At 41.8% G+C, this 15,317-nt stretch overlaps 1 long non-coding RNA gene across 1 annotated transcript; it reads right to left on the bottom strand.

Moving 5' to 3' along the window:
• Positions 1–3,596: 3,596 nt before the first annotated feature.
• Positions 3,597–14,281, bottom strand: LOC122682843. Its single transcript, XR_006337557.1, has 3 exons — positions 14,196–14,281; positions 7,197–9,409; positions 3,597–5,658 (listed from the first exon to the last, which is right to left on the bottom strand). It is a non-coding gene; the product is annotated as an uncharacterized LOC122682843 (long non-coding RNA).
• Positions 14,282–15,317: the final 1,036 nt, after the last annotated feature.

Below are 15,317 nucleotides of genomic sequence, written 5' to 3'. Positions count from 1 at the left end.
CCTAAAGGAGATCAGTCCTGGGTGTTCATTGGAAGGACTGATGCTGAAGCTGAAACTCCAGTACTTTGGCCACCTCATGTGAAGAGTTGACTCATTGGAAAAGACCCTGATGTTGGGAGGGATTGGGGGCAGGAGGAGAAGGGGACGACAGAGGATGAGATGGCTGTATGGCATCACCGACTTGATGGGCATGAGTTTGAGTAAACTCCGGGAGCTGGTGATGGACAGGGAGGCCTGGTGTGCTGCGATTCAAGGGGTTGCAAAGAGTCGGACACAACTGAGTGACTGAACTGAACTGAACTAAAGAATACTCAATAGAGAAAAGATAGTCTCTTCAATAAATGGTGTTGGGAAAGCTGGATATTCACATGTAAGAAAATGAAACTTGACTCCTTACACCACTCACAAAAATTAAAACTCAGAATGAATTAAAGATTTAAATGAAAGATCTGAAACCATGAAACTTCTAGAAGAAAATACAGGAGAAAAAACTCCATGATGTGATATTTTTGAAATCACCCCTAAAGTACCAGTTACAAAATAGAAAATAAACAAATAGAACCACATAAACCTAAAAAGTCTCTGCACAGCAAAAGAAACCAATCACAAAACAAAAAGATAACTTACAGAATGGGGAAAAAATTTGCAAATCACATATTCAGTAAGAGGTTAATATCCAAAATTATAAAAAATTTATACAACTCAGTAGCAAAAAAGCAAAGAGTCCAGTTTAAAAATTGGCAAAGAACCTGAGTAGACATGTTTCCAAGGAAGAAATACAAAAGGCCAACAGGTACATGAAAAAATACTCAACATTACGTGTCATTAGGGAAAAACAAAACCGCAATGAGACATCACATTACACCTATTAGAACGGTCATGATCCACAAAATAAGAGAGGACAAATGCTGGTGTGAATGTGGAGAAAAGGGAATTCTTGTACACTATTGATGGGATTATAAGTTGGTACAGACCTTGGAAAACAGTAATGGAGCTTTCTTAAAAATTTAAAAATAAGGTTAAGAGATCTGGCAATTCCTCTTCTGGGACGATATCCACAACCTTAACTCAAAAAAACATGTGCACCACTATGTTCACAGCTGCATTATAGCAGTTCTACTTGTAATAGCCAAGACATGGAAACAACCTAAATCCTAAGCGTCTATCAATGATGAATGGGTAAAGTAAGGATATATTGAGGACTTATATATATACATGAAGTATTACTCAGCCATAAAATAACAAGGAAATCCTACCGTTTGCAACAACATGGATGGACCCTGATGGCATTATGTTAAATGAAATAAGTCAGACTTTTGGACTCTGTGGGAGAAGGTGAGGGTGGGATGTTTCGAGAGAACAGCATCAAAACATGTATATTATCAAGGGTGAAACAGATCACCAGCCCAGGGTGGATGCATGAGACAAGTGCTCGGGGCTGATGCACTGGGAAGACTCAGAGGGATTGGGTGGAGAGGGAGGTGGGAGGGGGGATCGGGATGGGGAATACATGTAAATCCATGGCTGATTCATGTCAATGTATGGCAAAAACCACTACAATATTGTAAAGTAATTAGCCTCCAACTAATAAAAATAAATGAAAAAAAAATAAGTCAGACAAAGAAAGACAAATACTATATATATGTGTAGAATCTAATAAGAAGAAGAAGAAGTCAAACTCAGAAAAAGACATCAGATTTGTGGGTACCAGAGGTAGAAAGGGAGTGGAGAGGAGTTGGAGGAAACTGGTCAAAAGTTACAAACTTCTAGTTATAATTTAAATAAGCACTAGGAATGTAAGGAACAGCATGATGGCTGTGTAGTGGTTAATACTGCTGTAAAGTATATAAGAATTGTACCTATAGAAAATTTTTATCAAATATTTTTATTGTACCTATAGAAGATGAGAGATGTTAACCAAATGTATTGTGATAATCATTTTACAACATGTATAAATCAATCCATCATGCTGTATAACTTAAACTTATATAGTGACATGTGCTAATTATTCTCAATAAAATTGAGTGGGGGGAGATGCCTTGCAGCTTCCTATATTTTGTTATTGGAACCATGCAGTCGCTAGGTGATCATGCCCAGAAGAACCTGCTGGAAAATGAGAAACCACTTGAAGTAAAAGAGGAGTCATCACAACTGAAGTCCTCCAACCAGCCAACCCTCAGCCAACCTGATCAGAACTACCCTGATGAACCCAGTCCAAATGACCAAACTGCAGAGTCGTGAACTAAAAAACAGCTATTTTGAGTAACTAAATTTTGTGGTAATTTGCTATTCATCAAAAACTAAAAAATACAAGAAAGCTATAAGGGCATCTGCAGGCTATAAGGACACAGGAAGACCTAAAAATGCATGGAATAATGAAATGGTAATGGAAGTCAGGAACAAGCCAATGGCTCAGACAGCAAAGGATCTGCCTGCAATATGGGAGACCCAGGTTCAGTCCCTGGGTGGGAAGATCCCCTGGAGAGGGGAATGGCAACCCACTCTAGACTCTTGCCTGGAGAATTCCATGGACAGAGTAGCCTAGCAGGCTACAGTCCTTGGGATAGCAAAAAGTTGGACACGACTGAGCAACTAACATACACAATGGAATGTGTATAGATGTGTGGAGGCCAATAGGTCCCTGGGGGTGTAGTATTGTGCAACTTTCATGCGAGAAATACAGGGAAATTGGGGAGAGCAGAGACAGAACAAAGTAATGAAGGGGTTTTGATCTTGTACAAATATGTAAATTCAAGCATGAATCCTGAAGGCACAGTGCCCACCCACCCACGTGTTTGCTGTCAGTTTAAGCAGACTCTTGCTACTCACCTTCTCCACTTGATAGTAATGCTGTGTAGATTGGTCTGTTTCGGAATCAGGAGAGAGAATTCTAGTGATGGTGTGACGGTGTTTATAGATTGACCCAGCTCCAAGCAGGAGAAAAAAAAAGAAGTTATCAATATCTTGGTGTGGCAAGAGCAGATTGGAGGCAATCTCCTCAACCTTGCTGAGGCCAGCTGGCCTGGAGTGAGAAATCCACATTCAGTACTGCCCAGAACAGAAGACAGCTGAAGAGATGCCTCTCCCAGCAAAGAGGCAGATAGATCTAGGGCAGTATTCACTTAGTCTGTCCCAGTGTCAGATCTGGAAATGGGTTAAAGAGAGATGAGATTGTTGTGGGTATTTGGTAGAACCTTGTAGGAAGAGTTTCAGTGTGTGGAACAAGAAGGGCAGTGAGTGAAGAGCTCAGAGGTAAAACTCAGAAGACAGGCTTTCAGGAGAAAGGGTTTGACAACAGTAATATTGGCTTGAGTGGAAGAAAAAAAAATCTCTATGGCAAGATTAACAAGGCTACAAATAATGCCATTAAAACCAGTCCTTTGTATATAAAGTGGCTTTCTCTCTCTCTCTTTTTTTTTTCTTTTCATTTTTTGTTCCGTTTTTACTTTTTCCTGGAATTAACTTTTTATTGTGTATTGGCATATAACCAATTAATGTTGTGATAATTTCAGGCGAACAGCAAAGGGACTCAGCCATACATGTACATGCATCCATTCTCCCCCAAATCCCGCTCCCATCCAGCCTGCCCCGTAACATTGAGCAGAGTTCCATGTGCTAAACAATAGGTCCTTGTTGGTTATCCACTTTAAATACAGCAGTGTGTATAGGCAACCATAGTTCATTCTCTCACCCTGTGAGTCTCTTTCTGTTTTGTAAGTAAATTCATTTGTATCATTTCTTTTTAGATTCCACACATAAGGGATGTCATATAGTATTTCTCCTTCTCTGTCTGACTTACTTCTAAAGTGGTTTTCTCTTTATCTGGAAGCTTTCAGGATCTTTTCTCTATCCTTGGGCTTTCGAAATTTCACGATGATGTGGCTTCATGGTGGACATACATTTCATTCATTGAGCTGAGCAATCAGCCCAGTCTTTCAACCTGGAGATGTGTGCTTTATTTTGGAAAAATGTCTTCTATTGTTTCTTTGATGGATTTCTCCCAACTATTTTCTCTGTTTGGAACTTCCATTTCCTCTTTCTCACGTATCCACTTTCAATTTCTATCAGCTATATATCAATTTACAGATTTCAAGGTTTAGATTAGAACACTTATACATTGTTACCTAAACATGTTTTGCCTTTAAGGTTGATTCTGAAAAGTGAAAACAGAGCACATCACCCACAGTACGTGAGTATATGATCATTATTCACTGAAGAATCAAGTAACGTGATTCATTGAAAAAAGAGAATGTGATTCCTCTGTCAGTACACTTCTACAACTTCAAAGAGAATGTAAAGGATCTACTTTCCTTACATTGCATGAACTTCTCAGAACACTACCACATTTAATTTGATTCATATTTGGATCTACACTTTGTTCTAAGCTATATGTTTTTCTTAGAGCTTCTACTTGAGTTTGCTGGAGAAATAGAGGGAGTTTCTATTCTTCTAAGGGAATATTTGCTTGAAAATAGGAATAAAAATATTAATAACCTTTAAAAATCTTGACAACTGTTAACTTTAAAAATTCTCAAGGGACTTCCTTGGTGGCCCAGTGGTTAAGAATCCATCTGCTAATAAAGGGGACACAGGTTTGATCCCAAGTTTGGGGCCCCAAGGACTTGGGGACTTTGATCCCAAGTCCAGCAAGTTTCCACATGATACGGGGCAACTCAGCCCATGCACCAAAAAGACTGAGTTCCTGTGCCTACAGCCTGTGCTCCATCACAGGAGAAGCCATTGCAATAAGAAGCTTGTGTATTTCAAAGAAGCGTAGCCCCTGCTAGCAGCAGCTAGAGAAAGCCCATGCACAACAACAAAGACCCAGCACAGCCAAAAATGTAAAAATAAATAAACAAATTTTTTTTAAAAAAAAACAGTGAATTATGAACCGCAATATATAACATTAAAAAAAAAATTCTTGAGTATTGTCCCTATTTGCTTGTCTTGTTTCTCATCAGTTAGATGACTATTTGGGTAGAAATGTGACTTGATATCCTCAACCTAATACCCAGTCTATGTTTAACTCTGGGAAATAAAAACAGTCAAGTTCAGATGTCCTTAAAATTTCAGGAAGAGTGCTGTAAGGCAGAATGTCTTTGAGAATCAATCTCTTTTTTTATGTGAAGCATACAAAACACTGAAAACATAAAAAAGAGACAAGTTACAAAGACGTATTTTTCTGTGAGCATATCTTTTGTACGTACATTGTAGAAATTATCCCCAAACATTGCCAGTAACTTCTTGATGTCAGCTCAACTGGTGTTAGCCTTGAATCTGCGTCAACTCCGGGAGATGGCAAAGGACAGGGAAGTCTGGCGAGCTGCAGTCCATGGGGTCGCAAAGAGTTGGACGTGACAGTGACTAAGCAACAACTAGAAGGCTATAAGTAACATATCAACTGTTATTCTGATTAAGGAGAAGAGGGGAAAGTAGCCTACTTTATACTACCCACTGTCCTGATGCCTTTATATGCAAACACTATTTAATAGAACAAATGTTATCACATATAATTAATTCTATTATTATTTTATATTTAAATATTATTACATAATATATTTGCTTAAAATCAGAAGAGTTGGTCCACCTTGTCAGAGAGTCAAGACTGCCTTCTCCTCTGCTTCCTTTGGTTAGCCATCATGCCATCTGACTCTGTTCCTGAAAGCGAAAGTGTTAGTCACTCAGTCATGTCCAGCTCTTTGTGACTTCTCTGGATGGCAGCCCACCAGGCTCCACTGTCCATGGGATTTTCCAGGCAAGAATACTGGGATGGGTAGCCATTCCCTTCTCCAGGGGCTCTTCCCAACCCAGGGATTGAACCCAGGCCTCCTCCTCCAAGGAGATTCCTTTGTTTTACAGATCTTGGTTGATTTCAATAAGTGAACTACAAAAGCCTAGGCCCCCAATAAAAGCAGAAACCCAGGCCCAAAAGCATTCTCTTCCTACCTAGGACCTCATTGTAGGAGCCCAGGTATGTGCTATGCAATTTCTAGGCCTTGTAAGTAATAATCTTTTATTCTTTCAAAGTTTCCTGATAATTATTTCTGAAGGGTGTGTTGCAATCATAAAACCACAAGGCTGGTCCAGCCACAACAGTGTTTTTTAGTAAGCTTCGATGGGCACAAAATAGAACCACATTATGTAACAGGCTCCCCATTCTCTCAATGCCTCCCACTGCTCTTAGTATTGGTCCCTCCTTCCAGCATCTCTCTCAGCTCAGATTTTTTGACCCTGAAATCTGCCTTAATTCACCTCTCTCAAAATTTCTAATGCTGCTCTTGAGTCTGGTAATATTTAATGTCAGCTTTCTTCTTGAATAATTGAATGTTTTCTAAGGAGTCCAAATTCTTCTGACTTGAATCCCAGAATATCAGAGCCAGAAGGGATCACAGTCAATCAGACCACTGGTCTGTGGCATTTGAACTTATCGAGACTGGAGTTGCTGCAAGTCTTGAAACTAATATACACTTACAGATTTTTTTCTGCCCCCCACCAGGCAACAAAATTGATGCCTTTACACATGCTACCCACAACTTTTTGAAATTTAAAAGAGTTTTCATACTGTAAAAATCTGAAAACTACTGATTAATTCCATTTACAAATTAAAACAAAAAACAAAAAAGCTGGACTTGCTCAGTGTCACAGACTGAATTGGGATCGTGTTGGGTTCCCACCCACCAACCCATTGTTCTTTCAAGTATCCCACCCCCCAAATACCACAATTCTCATAATTTCATAGCAGCTTCCACAGACTCTATTGCCAGGGGGAATAAAGTGTCCCCATCTGGCTCAGACTGAATTGTGAGGGAGCAATATTTTCCTCCAGAGCAAATGTTAAGCTTTGTTGAAAAGTATTGCCAGACTATAATAAACAAATATCCTCAGAGAGTACACTAGTATTTTAAAAGAATCACTCCATCTTTTTTTAGCTAATCTTATCTTGCTTGCTGTCCCAGCCATGGGTGAATAAGAAGCCAAGATCCTGGAGGAACACTAATCCTTCCCTTGGGTTCCAGAAGCTCCCTAGATCAATGAGTTATTTACACTTAGGCTGATTTGACTTGGATTTTGGGGAATAAACTCAGAGCTCACGAATAAATACCTCAGAGCCCTCCCAGCCTGAGATATGGTGGTTACCCAAGACACCTCATGGCTGAGGCTGCTTCATCAGGAAAATGAAGGACAAGATCACTTACGTTGGGACACACACTGCCCAACACGCTTTAGTGCTGACAACGGGCGCTGGTTGGGGAACTGAAATCATCTATTACAAGAGTGTCTGGCCAGCTGACTCCATGATACATGACTCTGTAGAGACCCCATGTTAGTCCCAGATATTTCTGAATTTCATTCCTTTTCAGAAGGATCTTCTCTCTAAGTACCTGAGGATAGGAAAAAAAGATTTTGTATAATCGCTCTGTCATCCTTCATTTTAGTGAAAAAAGAAAATTGATTTTGAGGTTTCTGTTGTGTAAAGCACTTGATGTGAAACCTCTAGTTCTAAGGTAATTTAGAAAAAGAAAGAAGTTTACTGTTGAAATCTATCATTTTCAATTCACAAGAGCAAGAAAGAAAAATAATAATAAATAATATTAGGTTTCCAGTGTAGGGACAAAGTATTGGTAAAATGTCAGATGGAAATAAAGAAGAAAAGAGAACACAAAGCAAGATTATAGTTTGAGAAAGATGTGGGAAAAAGATACAAAACCAGAAAGGAAAATAGGAGCTTCTTAGTGATAACAAAGATTCTTAAAGATAAAAGATACCAATTAATCTATATAAACAGAGGTAACAGCAGCAACAAAAGGATGAAAATTTGTTGACACTATGATCAGAAATCTCAGGAGTACAACGTTATAGTTAAATTCTGCTTTTTGATTAAAAAAGGTCAGAAAAAGAGATTTGGGGAAATAAGCAAGGGAAACTGTGTGAAATTAGTTGTTGATAAAATAAAAGCCAGTATATGAGAAACGGTGAAATATCTTTCAACCACTGTCTCTATAACACACATTCTAAGCTGTTAAAAGAGTTAGTAGATTTAGATAAATTCTAATCATTATGATAGGGAACACTTCGGATGCAGTATTTCAGAAAGTTGTCAAAGAGTTCTTTAAGATATTAGAAGGAAAAATAAGAAAAAATGAGCACACATGGACCTAATTTTCTTATTTTTACTCTCCTTCCTGAGAAAGGCCTCCCTGGAGGGCATTTTGTTAAGTGAAATAAGCTTCTTTATGATGACTGCTTTAAATCCTTGTCAGATAATTTGACCTCTTTGTCATCTTGGTGTTGGTATCTATCGATTTGTCTTTTTTTCACTTAGTTTGAGTTCTTCCTTGTTCTTGGTGTGATGAGCGATTTTTAAAATTGAATCCATAAAATAAAATTGATTCCAGCAAAACATATGGGGCATTCTGTGAGGAACTGTTGTTGTCATTGCTTCATCTCTAAGTCATGTCCAAATCTTTTGCATCCTTATGGACCATAACCCACCAGTCTCCTCTGTCCATGGAATTCTTCAGGCAAGAATACTGGAGTGAGTTGCCATTTCCTTCTCCAGGGGAGCTTCCCAACCCAGGGATGGAACCCACGTCTCCTGCACTGGCAGGGGGTTCTTTACCACTGAGCGAGCAGGGAAGCCTCTGTTAGGAGACTCTGATCTTATTTAAGCCTTCCTTGTCTCTGGCTTCCTGTGGCATCACTGTGTCAGGGCGGGGGACATTGGGGAAGCAGGGACCACCTCTTCACTGTTAGTTGGGGGTAGTAGCACAGGGTTCCATTTGGCCTTCGTGGACCCCTGAGGTGGGACTCCTCTTTACTGCTGGGTGTGGGTGGGAGTTTGACTCTGCACTAGGCCAGTAGTGATCTTATCTCTCTGGGTGGGCAGCTTGGAGGTCTTCATGACTGCTCCTCTCACAGCCTCACTGACATGTTGCTGCAGACATAAGAGGACCTCACTACTGCCAGGCAGTGGGGGAAATCCTGACACCCCATTAGACCTCCTTCGACACTTTCCCCGGGGGTGGGGATGGGGGAAGGGCACCCCATTGGTGACAGATGGCTGTCTGCTGACCTCCACTGACAGCACGGGAGGAGGCTTCATTATCTCCCAGGGCTATGGATGAATGTCCTGGCTCTCTATTCTGCCTTTCCTGACACCATGCTGGCAGAGAGAATGGGGCTCCTGGTATAAGCCTCACAAGAGCAGGGATCTAGTCTCGCCACTGGCAGGGGTGGAAATGGGGCCACAGATTCGCTGTAGTGGTTGACTGGAGAAGAGCAATTATTGTCTAAGAAGCTTCCGTCTTGCTAGGCTGCTCCTTTGGCTGGAGAGAGCAGGTGGCTGCTGGGGCTTCTTTTGTCCATGCTCACTGGCATTTCCAAGTTGCCAGCTTCTTCAGCTCCAAGTCTGGGATACATGAGGCAAAAAAAAAAAAAAAATACAGGGAACTCATGATCATATGGTTCCTTGGATTCTGAGTCCCTTGTCAGCCTGCCTTCTCTCCACCCCTCTGAGCCTTCCTGTTTTACATATTGTTTTACATAATGTACAGGGCTTTCAGTTACGCTTAGTGGGAGGAACAGGGAAAGTTACATCTACTTATTCCACTTTCCCATTGGGGAAGTTTTTACAAATGACTTAAATACAGATGACAACAATACCTGCCTCCACATCCCTCCAAGGACTTCTGTAAGATTTAAGTGAGTTAACCGGACATTTGGAACCATCTCTGGCATGGCGGGCGAAAGTCCATCGGGTCACAAAGAGTTGGACATGACTGAGTGACTGAGCCCACACACTGGAATATATTAAGCCTTATATAAGTGTTAGCTCTTATAGCAACAATTAGATAAACAATATAACATGGCTGTTCAAAGGACGGATTCTGGTATCAGGGTGCCAGGTTAAAACCCCAGGTCCTACATTTAATAAATGTGTTACTCTTTGGGAAATTACTTAATCTCTCTGTGCCTAAACTTCCCCACCATAAATGGCCACATTAACAGCTTCTTCTTCATAGGGTTGTTGTGAGAATTAAAATAGTCAAAATATCTAAAACACTTATACAATTGCCCAACACAAAATAAGTTTTATTTAAGTATTAGATAATACTCTTTTAGGGCTTCCCTGGTAGCTCAGCTGGTAAAGAATTCGGCTGCAATGCAAGAGACTCCAGTTAAATCCCTGGGTTGGGAAGATCCCCTGGAGAAGGGACAGGCTACCCACTCTAGTATTCTTGGGCTTCCCTGGTGGCTTAGATGGTAAAGAACCCACCTGCAAAGCAGAAGACCTGGGTTCAATCCCTGGGTTGGGAAGATCCCCTGGAGAAGGGATAGGCTACCCACTACAGTATTTTTGCCTGGAGAATTCCATGGACAGAGGAGCCTGGTGGGCTACCATCCATGGGGTCGCAAAGAGTCTGACATGACTAAGCACAGCACATTACTCTTTTAAGCTAAAGCACTTCATTTTTCTCCTCAAAACACCCCATAGTGTAAGTAGTGAAGCATCGTTATCTCCATTTTAAAGAACGAAAACAGAAGTTCTGAGTCATGCAGTGACCTGCCCAAGGTCACAGAGCCAGCTTCATTCAGCCCTAGGTCTTCTGACATCAAGTCCAAGGCTCCTGCCAACATGTAACACTGAGTCGATGCTGGGTTAGGAATACAAAAAGACCAACATTTGTGCTTGGACACTAGGGTAGACAGCAAATTCAGAAACCATACCAGGGCCAGCAGGGTGGCAGGAGGATGGCAACAGGATGGCAAGAGAGACAGGAAAGAGTGTGATTGTTGGGCTAGGTCTATGTCAAGAAATTGGTGTTGAAGAAACCACCGAGATTATTCCCAATGAGAGACTTCTACTCCAGAGGGTATTCCATCAACATCACCTGTTGGCAAGGCAGGGCAGGGTTCCCTAATGACTCGCTATGCGCATTCCACGGCAGTCAAATGCTCTTCAGGGAGAGCCTAGTTCCAAGAAAATGGAGGCTGTGCCTTCTTCAGTTCAGAGTATCCTCGGGTCTCCCTACTCAAGGATTCCCACTGTCCCCCGCCCAGCCCACTGTCTGTATACTTCTGAGCCAGTCCAAGTCCAACTGGAACTTCAGTGCCTGAATCCAGAGCCACCAAGCGGTTCTGGGGACACCAGCCCAAACCGAACTTGCCCTTTGCAAAGTCCTGAGCCGTAACCATTTCTGCCCTTTATTTTCAGATGTGTCTAATTAAGCACCATTCAATGTCTACTGTTATATTTTTCCTGATGTGTTTCATATGCCTGAATTTTGTGTAGCCACCAAGAGTGTGGTTCTCCAGGGCAGTGGCTACATCACATGGGTTTTTTGGTATGACCTCAAGGCATTCGATACAGAACATGGTACTATGTAGTGAGTCAATTTATACTAACTTTCAAAGAAAATGTCACAGCCAAGCAGAGCTGCCCCTATATGGGGTATATGGGGTCCCAGTCTTCTTTATTTTTTAAAAGGCCCTGTCTAACTAAATAGTGTGATTAAAATATGTTTTACAAAACATGTGGGTCCCTGGAAAGTACAGTGATTCATTGATGAAGATTCAGAATAATGGATAGAAAGAGGTGCAAGAGATACTTTGATATGTATTTATCGTCCAGTTGTGGCAAATGTCCAAGGACCTTCTTTTTCTGTCTAGGTCCAGAGATCTTCTCTTCATGTTCTTTGTCATCAACTCTGCTATTCTTGGATAATTTCATATTTTCCTTCCCTCCCCCCAACCCCCCCAGAAGAACTTAAACGCAGAGCACACCATTTGAAATGCTGGGCTGGATGACTCACAAGCTGGAATCAAGATTGCCAGGAGAAATATCAACAAGCTCAGATATGCAGATGATACCACTCTAATGGCAGAAATCAAAGAGGAACTGAAGAGCCTCTTGATGACAGTGAAAGAGGAAGGTGGAAAAAGCTGACTTAAAACTCAACATTAAAAAAATGAAGATCATGGTACCCAGTCCCATCACTTCATTGCAAATAGCAGGGGCAAAAATAGAAACAGTGGCAGATTTTACTTTCTTGGACTCCAAATTCACTGTGGATGGTGACTGCAGACACAAAATTGAAAGACACCTGCTACTTGGAAGAAAAGCTATGACAAACCTTGACGTATATTAAAAAACAAGAAAGAAAGAAAAAGCAGAGACATCACGTTGCCAACAACGGTCCATATAGTCAAAGCTATGGTTTTTCCAGTAATCATGTATGGATGTGAGAGTTGGACCATAAAGAAAGCTGACTGCTGAAGAATTGTTTCTTTTGAATTGTGGTGTTGGAGAAGACTCTTGAGAATCCTTGGACAGAAAGGAGATCAAACCAGTCAATCCTAAAGGAAATCAACCCTGAATATTCATTGGAAGGACTGATGCTGAAGCTGAAGCTCCAATACTTTGGCCACTTGATGCAAAGAGAAGACTCATTGGAAAAGACCCTGATGCTGGGAAAGGTTGAAGGCAGGAAGAGAAGGGGATGACAGAGGACGAGATGGTTGGATGGTATCACCAACTAAACGGACATGAGTTTGACCAAACTCTAGAAGATAGTGAAGGACAGGGAAGCCTATGTTGCTGTTCATGGGGTCTCAAAGAGTAGGACACGACTTAGCAAGTGAACAACAATAAAATAATGTAGCATGGTATTACTCACAATGTCATCACTCTCTGGAACACGTTTGTATTGACACCATACGGATCTCCTAACCCCTGCATGTATTTAATCCTGTTTGTATCATTTATGTATGATACTGGCTCATCAGTCATGTAGGCTGTGAGTACTGGTTTCCAAGGACTCTCTCAAAAGTAATAACTGTGCTCCACTGATGACAACCACAAATGCAAATCTCATCCAGAGAATACCACAGAATGTGAGCAATAATCTATTTGGGGGTCATATCCAGTTTACAGAGTGGAGTTTTATAGGATAAATGGAGAGCAACTTGACTTCCAACTCTGTTTTCTCTTTCACTACATTCCCATAATGTGACTTCTTTCCCTGCTGACCCCACCCCTTCCTTCCACCCATCGCCACCAGCCAGCAGGGGCCCGTGGGTAGAGTTAGTAAAACTGTAAGAAATGTTCTCCCTTTATCCCAGGGGAGCATGAGGCCACCAAATTCCCTGGGGGCAAAGGAGAATCCAAATCAGAAGGGCCTATCAATGTTCTAAAGCAATGATCTGAAAGCCTTCGGAGGAGATAGGCTTGGCCACCGCAGAGGACTGCCCAGCTGGGCAAGGAACTTACAGAGGGATAGGGTTATCCCTGGGTGTCCAGCAGTGAAAGGTCCACAGGGTAAGAGATGCCTGCAGCCTCCTGCTGCCCTTGGGTGTTGATTGGAGGAGACCACAGTCAGGACAGGCACAGGCAAGCATTGATGCTGCTTGAGCTCAAGTCTAAAGCTAGGTGTGGGGGGCATTCTGTCCTGGCATCCCAGAGTCCTGATCATCTCTTGTATCCAGTGTGAGTAAGCCATCTCACTTCAGAGTGTCAGCCCCTTTGGGAGGGGTCACAGTCTCATGAAAGAAATATTTTACCAGCCTGAAAAAGTGGTCAACTCAGAAGTCCACCCTCCTGGAAGCAGTCCAGGTCATGGGCAGGGGCTGACTCCAACAGCATGAGTCCTGGAGCTTCTTGAAGCTAGTGGGGACATCACACACAGGGTCAAGCGTTAAACAGTGCCTTGAAGGATGGAGACTGACTGACCTTTGTCCAGGTTGGAGATGTTCCACCCAAGTGGCACCGCCAGTCCCAGTGGGTCCCAGGACTCCCCAGAAACGTTAAAAATTTTGAGGAAAGCCCTGCATTCCTGAGATGACCCAGGGCAGCCAGAGTGAAAGATTTTCCTGAAGCTGAGCCTTCCAGTGCTCCTGTTCATCCCATGACCAGTGGCCGGTGTGGGGAGAGGGTTGGCCAGTGTGCCAGATGGCCAGGCATGGGCACCGAACACTTGTAGAACTCTGTACTCTGGACCTGTTTCAGCACAAAGTACTGGCTCTCTCTCTCTTTTTTTTTTTTTCCCCTATTTGGAAGCTCACATCATTGAGCACTGCCTTTCAGGTGAATTTCAAACCTTATCTTTTTAATTCTTTGAAAGGAACAATTACTGTGAAGCAGTTCACAGGACAACCTACCAAAAAACAAACAAAAAGCATGTTACTGTTTTTTTCACCTTAATAAGTGTTAAATAGTGCTGGGGTCCAGCCTCGGCAGGATCCAGGGGGTACCCTCAGGATGCACGGCGTCAGCGAGAGAGAAGACACGTGAGACCAGCCTTGATAGGGCCAAGTCTACGAGGGAGAGAGAGAGAGAGAGAGAATGACAAGACGGGGGTGTTTGCAGGGTCTGGCAGAGTCTGGCAATGCTTTATTTTTTACCATAGCTTTTATACCCTAAGTTAGTACATTTCTGAGGGGAGGATAGTTTAACATTACATCAGCTTGTCCTTCACAAAACCAGGATGTTTTCTGCATACTTCTTTGTTTATGAGGGTCTTGTACATTATCTTCTGGCCTTGAGGCCTATTAACATTTTATGCAAGTCAGGTGAATGTAAACCTATTTTCTGTTTCTATGGTGACCTTAACTGAAAGGTAGCAGTCTCATAGGGCAACAGTACAGAGTAGAAGTACAACCTTGTTAACACAAAAATTAATCCTTCTGCAGAAGTTATCAGTTGCGTTTATCTAAGAAGTTTGCCCCACACTGACTCTGGGACTTTGGTGAGGCAGCCTCTGCCTAGCACTCCTGGCTGATAATTAACAACCATTTCATTGTTTCCACACGAGGGCTAAGCTCTTATTTTTCTAGATCTATAACTATATTAACAATGGTTTCTATAACACAACCTTAGCACATTAAGAGCAAAAACACAGCAAGCAAATGTTAACCCAATAGCTACTTTTAGAATAATTTTTCTTGTGTTTTCTAATAGGGCTTCCTCACCCCCTGAAGGGCTCTATGTCTGTTAGGGCCTTTATATGATCAGGTTCTTTATGTTATTTTATGATTAGGGTATTATGAGCAGTCATGCATATTAGTACCGAGGGCATAAATGCATTTGCCAAACAAACTAAAATACCAGCAAAGGAGTTTAAATTGAAACACTCCTTTCACCCTGGATAATCTCATAAAATGCCACCACCCAGGAAACTTACTGATTAAAGTTCTAAATTGATTCTTATTTGGGAAGAGATCGGGGAAGGCCTTCTGCCTGTGTCACAGAAATTAGGGAGTAGTCTATTGAAGCAAGCATCAGAAAGACAGATATCATCTTTAAGGTGAGCGCTGGGGGC

This window comes from Cervus elaphus, chromosome 3, assembly GCF_910594005.1.
Source record: "Cervus elaphus chromosome 3, mCerEla1.1, whole genome shotgun sequence".
In the NCBI taxonomy this organism is placed as follows: domain Eukaryota; kingdom Metazoa; phylum Chordata; class Mammalia; order Artiodactyla; family Cervidae; genus Cervus; species Cervus elaphus.
The sequence above is the reverse complement of the archived record's forward strand: the minus strand, read 5'-3'. Positions and strand labels throughout refer to the sequence as shown.